This window comes from Calidris pugnax, unplaced genomic scaffold (assembly GCF_001431845.1).
Source record: "Calidris pugnax isolate Ruff unplaced genomic scaffold, ASM143184v1 scaffold20, whole genome shotgun sequence".
Classification (NCBI taxonomy): domain Eukaryota; kingdom Metazoa; phylum Chordata; class Aves; order Charadriiformes; family Scolopacidae; genus Calidris; species Calidris pugnax.
The window spans coordinates 10,718,412-10,726,445 of record NW_015094510.1 but is presented as its reverse complement, the minus strand read 5'-3'; the positions used below and the strand labels follow the sequence as shown (position 1 = coordinate 10,726,445).

Below are 8,034 nucleotides of genomic sequence, written 5' to 3'. Positions count from 1 at the left end.
GTTCCCTTACTATGTGTATTATATCTTCCATATGTTCTGTATCCATAATTAGGGTTTTGGAAAGCTAACCTTTTTAATAATAAATACAGTATGTCAAGGAAATGACATATGATTCAACTTACAGATAATGAATAATTATGAATGATACTAATGGTCCCTTAACGTTAATGTCAATCTGCTAATTTAATATGGCAATTAATTTTGCACATGAAACACATGCAGGTGCTGTGAATCATTTTTTAAAAATCTTCATTTCCTATCTCTCTTGATAGTTTTGCAAATTTAGAATTAATATTGAACAACTTTCATAGTAATTTTTAGTTTAATATGTTGTCACCATAACAACCACTTAACACTTGGAGAACAGCTTCACATTAATACTATTTATGGTTATATCTATTAATTATATTAAGGATGATTTCTGTGGGTAAACTTACTCCACTGATGGTCTTAATTTAACAAAATTATAACTTGGCTCATTTCCTATGAAAATTATATGTCATGATCTGCTGTGCTGGTGAGAATATTGACTTTGAGGACTTGGCAAACATCTTGAGGACCCATCATCAGTGTTGTTTTCAATTTGAATGGGAACTGATAGATAGAACTGCTTTATGTGGAAGTGTATCTCAAGTTGTAATTTGATGAACAGTGTCATGTGCTTGTTTAAAATGAGGTCAAATAGGTTTGTTTCTGTAGTTAAGATTCATAGCTCTTTCTTACAACAATATCACCCTTTAGGCCACCTAAAGAATAAGAAGTATACAACTCCAGTTTTAATTGAGCTTAGAAAAAGTAATTGTTGCATGCATTAGTCAGATAATGTCTTCTGTTCTTTTAATCAAAAGGATGGACTAAACTCGATGTGCATTTACTCTCATGTGTTCACTGCATTCATTAAGTGTGTAATGTTTTGGCAAATAAAGTGTAAGTTTTGCTACACTACATAATGGAAGCTAGATATACCCTACCTGTACATACTTGAAGTCTTTTGGGGTAATACTATTTTACACATGTTAACAAGGAACAAAACTTTCTTCAGAGATGGGATGATTTTTCAAGATGACTTGGCAGCTCACTCTTTCTGCACTCCGTCTTACTTATCTACTATACCCATAGCAACATCAGATAGCTTAAATTAGATAGTTACATAGATTAAGACAGAAAAAACCTTTTATCTACTCATGGTAGATAATGTGTCTGTCTTCCATTCATTCTACATATTTGATAGTTGCTCAGGAGTCACCAAGCTGCTCACTTGGCTTTGTGGGTACATTTTGTTCAAAACTTGTTGTGATTTATTCGATTCACACCAATTTTCTAAATCTTTTCTACATCACCCCAACAAAAACTTTTAGTATAGTTGAAGTGAGGCAAATAAGATTTGTATAGTGCTACATAAAGGCTCTTAAAACAGGAATGAATTTCTCTTTCCATTAAAAAATACCACCTCCTCTCACCCTCTGCTATATAGCTTATCGTGGCCTTCTTTTTAGATAAGAGAGACTGGGTATATTTTGTTTTGTTTCCCCAGAAATAATGGAGATTGAATTGTAAAAATATTAGGACAAGTTATACAGGAATAAGAAAATAACTAAAGATTATTTGTTTGCAAAGATTTTAAGAGAAAACAGAGTTGCAAATATAAAGAAGGAAGGAAGGAAGGAAGGAAGGAAGGAAGGAAGGAAAGAGCATAGTTTGCAATGAAATTTTAGCTGTGAAAAGTACAGCCTGCTAAGTATAAAGAGAAATTTGTTTCCTATCCAGGGCACCTTAATGACCTCGGAAAGGAAGCATAGTTAATGACACATCTAACTATTGTGAGATTGTTCTGGAGCCTTATATATAGCATTTCCTCAGTTCTGTTTCCTCTGTATTCTAATTGCATTGTTATTAAGCAAATATTTCTGCACATCACAGAAATATTGTCAAGATTAATTTTTTAATACAAATTGTCTAGGATTCAAATAAGAACACCATTTTTAAAAGATTAAATCAAAAAGTTTTATTTGTTTAAAACACTTTGATTGAAATGAAATAAATCAATACCTTTCAAGCAGGCTGAAAAATATCTGCAGAATTTATTTCTTCCAGCAATCAGAAACACTGCTGTGTTTGTTTTGGGGAGGGTTGTAGGTGGTTTGTTTGGGGTTTTTTTGGGAGGGGGAGTGGTTTGGGGTTTTTTTCGGTTTTTTTAGTGCTGTTCTCACAGTTTTTCAGATCTATCTGATCAAATTACTATCCTCGTTGTACTAACATCCCCTCCTAGGGCACATTTGGGCATGACTACAGTGCTCAGTGAGGCACCTGACCTGAGCACTATTGACCTGAGCAAATATATTCAAATAGTGTAGCGACAGTTTAGCTGCTTACAGCACAGCTTATTAGCTTAAAAATAACACTCAATACTACTTGTGCACCACAACTTAGGCAGTCCTACAGTCAGAGGGTGTCAACTTATGTCCAAATTGCAACCACCAAAAACATTGCTATAGAGTTTGAGCTAGCTTTCTAGGATTCCTACAGACAATAGTCCAAAATTATCTACAGAAAGAAATGCTTGATTGTCCCCCACCCTATAGAGGTGCCTATAATGTGGTATTCATTTTCTTCTCAAGAGCATGTACTTTATCTTCACTGAGTGCAGGGGATGTACATGATTTACTTAGATTATTTTTGAGATATAAAGTTAGATAATAAAATTTCAGTCATGTTATTGATTTGTCCACTTCCATGTTGGTTCTATCTGAGAGTTCATAAGATATTGTCCATTAATATTTTTATTGATTTTAATATATTAATGCTATTTATTATAAAATTTATTAAATGTCAGAGCATTGATTACAACTTTGTACTGCAAAGGATCTGGTTATATTTTAGAAACTGATCTTAAAATAACAACATTCTTAGTCATCCTAGTACCTTAGATATCTTTAGAAGAGGTTCCTTAACTGACAGAAAGAAACAGAAGAATTGAATTCTGTTCTATCTTATTTATCATCAACAACTTGATTATAGGTTTAAAATCAAGCGAGACTTGAATGTGATTTTCATATTTATGTTTCTGCTTGACTTTGAAATTTGTTATAGAAGGCACTGCGAAAGAACTATGGAGTATCACAAGGCAAAGTTAAAGTCACTCTTCTGACTAAAATATTCAAATAACCTAAGACTATAACTGCTTTTTTTTTTCTTTTAAAAAACCCTGAAATAATTACGTAATAGTGTAATAATATAAGCTTTAACAAACATGCATTCAAAATGCAATATCTGAGTGATCTCCCCAAGTGCTAAAGGCTGCTTAAAATCTTTGCAGATTTGGGACTATGCTAGATGATTTCTTTATTATTTAGATCACTGGACAGTGTGTTCGTAAAATTTCTTTGTTGTTGAGCCTGCATTTTCATGGTAATATTATCATTTAGCATAGATATGAAAAATCTCATACACAAGGAGGCATGACATAATTTTCTGTAGTTTGAAGACTATAATTTAAAAACTTTGGGTAATTAGCTAAAGGAAAAAAAAAAGATCCAACAGGGTTTACACAGTTTTTCTTTAGAGACATTTGTGGCCTTTGATATTCTAAGAACAACCTGAGTTGCAGCCCAGGTGCTTGTATGAGTCTTTAACAGTCTTTAACATTGAGACTTTATCTGGATGACATGTGATCCCATCCTTTCACCTTTTTATTGTAATTATATGAGATACAGGAGAAGAAAAAGGAAAGGAAGTTGACAGCTCTGGACTTAGACTAGTACTCTTTCATCATGCCATATGCAAAAAATAAAGTGTTCAATATGGCAGATGAACAGAAAATTGGTGGAAGACACCACCCCACCTCCCCCACCCCCAGTCAGAGTTTGATTTTAATATGGTTATGTTCTCTTCATGAAAATGAGGAAAAAAAAAAGTGATTTGGCATTTATTTGCACAAAAGATCCAGGCATATTTGAAAGGAAAAAAAAAAAAAGACAGTAGAATATGGTTGGTGGGACATATTAAAAAAAAAAGATTGAGAGGGAGGCATTCATCATTTACTCAAAGGAGAGATTTTTACCCTAACAAGGATTTTAGTCTTATCTAGGGAGTGTCTCCAACCACATCTCCCACTATGTGGTGGAGTATCCCCCTGGAAGACATATTCAGGAATGAGAAATCATCAGAATGACACACTGATTTGCTGTTAATAAAGCCAGCTTACATCAGAGATATATATCATGTAGGTTTCATTTCAATTAACTGAGATATCTGGAGCTAATGTTTGAATTGTAGTTCACAAAAAACTCATCATATTAGTGGAAAGAAACAGACCCTTCAGAGGTTGCTACATCCCATTTTAAGAGACATTTAAGGTAACAAGAGTCATCTTCAGATAATGCTTGTATTGATAGTTTAACCAAAAATAACTCTTGTAGACCAGATAATCATCTTTTGGTTCTCTATGGTTACTTGAAGTAAAACCTATATTAGATGTTTAGCTGCCTGAACAGGTGTCCTAATGTTTGTTTTACTATTTATCTCTGTATCAATAACTACTTAATAATTTTAGATGAAGCAGAAAAGATGCAGAAAAATCTGTTCAGGAGAAAAGAACAATTCAGAAAAATACCCTTTGCACTTCTGTCTTGCATGTGCGTTAGAACTCTCTTGAGAAAAAAAGTGATTTTGAGTCTCCTGCAGATGGTATCTAGCTGTCATCTTGACATATCTTGAGACAAAACCCAAACTTGTAAACCTATGTAACATAGCAAACCTGAGATTTTTTTAGTTTCCAGGAAACTTTAAATAACTGATTCTTTTTTATGCCTGCAGTTTCTAAGTGAATAGATTGTAAACTATTATGGACAGGGGCTGTAGGACCTTAGTATGGTTGACTTACATATGAAGGATATAGGTAGTGCCAGAGAGCAGACAAATAAATATAATGCTGCACAACACTTACTTGTTTCTATTTGTTCTAATTTCCTTTTTGGTTTGGGGGAAGGGAAGGAGAAACATAAGATGTCACATGAACATTGCATTTCAAATGTGGCAAGTGACAGCAGATAGTGCTATCATCTGAGTTCAGAATATGCCCTTGGACTAAATTTTTGCTAAATGTTCCCGCTGTTATTTTTCCATAATTTTAATGATTACATTTCAGCCAGAAATACTACAATACACCAGCAAAATAAATATTTTTTTTTTAAAAATGTTATTTCTTGCAATGATGCAAAATATTGCCTAACAGAATGCTATTAGTTAGACAAAACTATTCTTGGAAATAGTAGAGAGGTCACTCTGAAAGGAAGGCTGGTATCAGAGGGAAAGGATAATTTGCTTAGATTTTTTTTTACCAGAAAGTCATTCCTGCCTTATGTTTTACTTACATATTCATTTTTATTTCCTAATAGAATAATAAAAGTAGGAATTTTTTATTCAGAAAATATTAACTATTTAATGGTGTAATCAAAGCATAAATTTCAGGGGGAAAATCATGCCAGTGGAAAACAGTGAACTTTTTAATGTATTTTGAGTATCTAGTTTTGTTTAGTGTTTCCAAATCACATGATTTTTAGAAGAAAAGACTGGTCCTTCACTCAGTTTTTTTCAACTGAACATAAAATACTTTTCTAACATAGACTGAAGCAAAGGGCTTTATTTGGTTATGAGGTTATGTGTCCTGATTTCCCTGTATCATACTTTCAAGTAATATTATTTGAAGATTTACAATTGCTCTCCCTGTCAGCTTTACTTTTCCTATGCTGAGAAACTGTAAAGTTTTAACACATGTTTTTATACAGAAATATATTTAGCAGATAATTAGATACTATTTGGCAAGAATTTCCGCTCTGAAGCTATGCTATTAGGACTCCAAGCTTTCATTGGGTTTACTGCATCACTGCTACTATAAAAGGTCAGAATGGAGGAAAACATCTCTTCTATTGCTCCACATTCCCGACACATCATTCCATTAAAAAACTGACATGCAGGAAAATGTTTTGCCATTATGGAGCAAACCTGTTATATGACAGAGATTACTGCTAACCAAAATGCAGCAGTTCCTCTAGTACAGCTTGCTGTCTGTAGACTACTTTTCATTAAGTATTAAATGAATAAAGGAAAGTAGTGAAGGGGTTAAGTGTCTTAATGAGGGGTATTTTTTCTGTCCTTTTTCTTTTTTATGATACAGCAACAGCTATTTTCTAGACATTTGTTGTTTGGATTGTATTTTCAAACCTCATTAAAAATATAAAACTCAATTTTCATAGTTTAATCATATTAAACATAATAATAGACATCTAGCCTTCAATAGCTGTTGTGAAAAGCACAATAAAATGAGAAAGTACTATAAAATCGTAAAAGACACCAATGCCCACAATGAAAGCTGGAAGAGCTTTTCCCTTCAAGAGAATGGTATATCTAGCATTTTAGTGCTAATTATATTCTTCTGTCCACAAGAACGCTCCACCTTTCAAAGCTTAGCAGTATATATATAGAGAGACAGTTGTTCTGCAAGAAATTCAGGACCGATTAGATCCTGCTTTCTTTTCCAGGATCTGTCTTAGAATAACTTAATGAGAAGCTTACAGATGATACAGCCACAGCCAGTTTATCAAATTACATTCAGAATCAGGTCAAGATGTCCTGGAAGAAAAAACCCATCCCCTTTCTAAGGTAATATATATATCCACCTGTTATCTAGCATATGGTATGATTTTCATATCCCTGATGATATCAGAGACATTTGCATCGTGATAGCTGATACAGCAGGGTGTAAATGAATTACACCTTTCTAGAGCCATAACTGGAGGCTAGTTCTGAGAACCTGTAGCACTGGAAATCTGTTTTTGCTTCCCTGTCTCATCCCGTGTGTCTCCTCCAGTGCTCTGAGCTGGGCCTTTGCTTGGTGTAGATGGGTGTTATCCTATTGAAGCAACTTTATTTCAGATGACATATTGACTGTATTTGAGAAAACTTCTATTTCATCTACTTAGTGATATGCATATCTCTAAATTTTTTCTCAAAACTCAGAGGAGACAAATAATTTATATACACATTTTGAAGTGTAATACAAAGACTGTTGGTGGGCAAGAACTGCCCTACAAAAAAAGGTTTCAATTTCAGAGGTCTGTTGGCGTAAGGAGAGGGCTTGAGTTCTTTTGGAAACCTCTGTAACTTTGAATTATATGGATAAGGATATGTGGTTTAAGCTTCTCAGGAATTTATCGTGTTCTTCTCTTAGTAGGTTTTGGAAGTACTTGGAATATGGTAAATGTTTATGCCTGGTTTGATTGTAAAAACCTGCTGCTGCTGACTCTAATGTTAAGCCATCTACTCAAGTTACAGCAGCAACCATGTCTGCATTTGATCCGCTAAAGAACCAGGATGAAATCAGCAAGAATGTCATGTCAGCGTTTGGCTTGACAGATGATCAGGTGTCAGGACCACCCAGTGCCCCTGCAGAAGAGCGATCGGGAACACCAGACAGCATCGCTTCCTCCTCTTCTGCAGCCCATCCCCCTGGTGTTCAGGCACAGCAGCCACCCTACCCTGGAGCACAGCCACAGACTGGTCAGGTGGAAGGTCAAATGTATCAACAGTACCAACAGCCCGGTTATCCTGCCCAGCAGCCACAGGCTCAGCCACAGCAGCAGTACGGCATGCAGTACCCAGCCGGCTACAGCCAGCAGCAGCCCCCCTCGCAGCAAGCAGCAAGCAGCCCAGCAGTATTTTGATTCTGCAGTTACTGTCTTCTCTGTAAATTTGCAACTTCATTTTCTGGTTAGTATAAAAACATCAGAGAAGACATTTGATGATTTATTTACATAAAGCTGTTTTCACTTTTTGAGTAGCTAGAATTTACAGATGAACTTGAAACACAATTTTAATACAAATTTTTTATTGCTTTGTGCTTTGCCCAAGAGCTGTAGCTGAATGAAATACATGTATTTTATGAAATACACTGATTGATATTAGACTCTAAACAACCTCATGATTTGGAGAGCAAATCCCAGCACATAGACGCTTCATTGAAGGAAAACCAGATGT

General features: G+C 34.8%; 1 pseudogene; it reads left to right on the top strand.

Moving 5' to 3' along the window:
- The first annotated feature begins 7,283 nt into the window (after positions 1–7,283).
- LOC106902330 lies at positions 7,284–7,721 on the top strand (annotated as a pseudogene).
- The last annotated feature ends 313 nt before the right edge of the window (positions 7,722–8,034 follow it).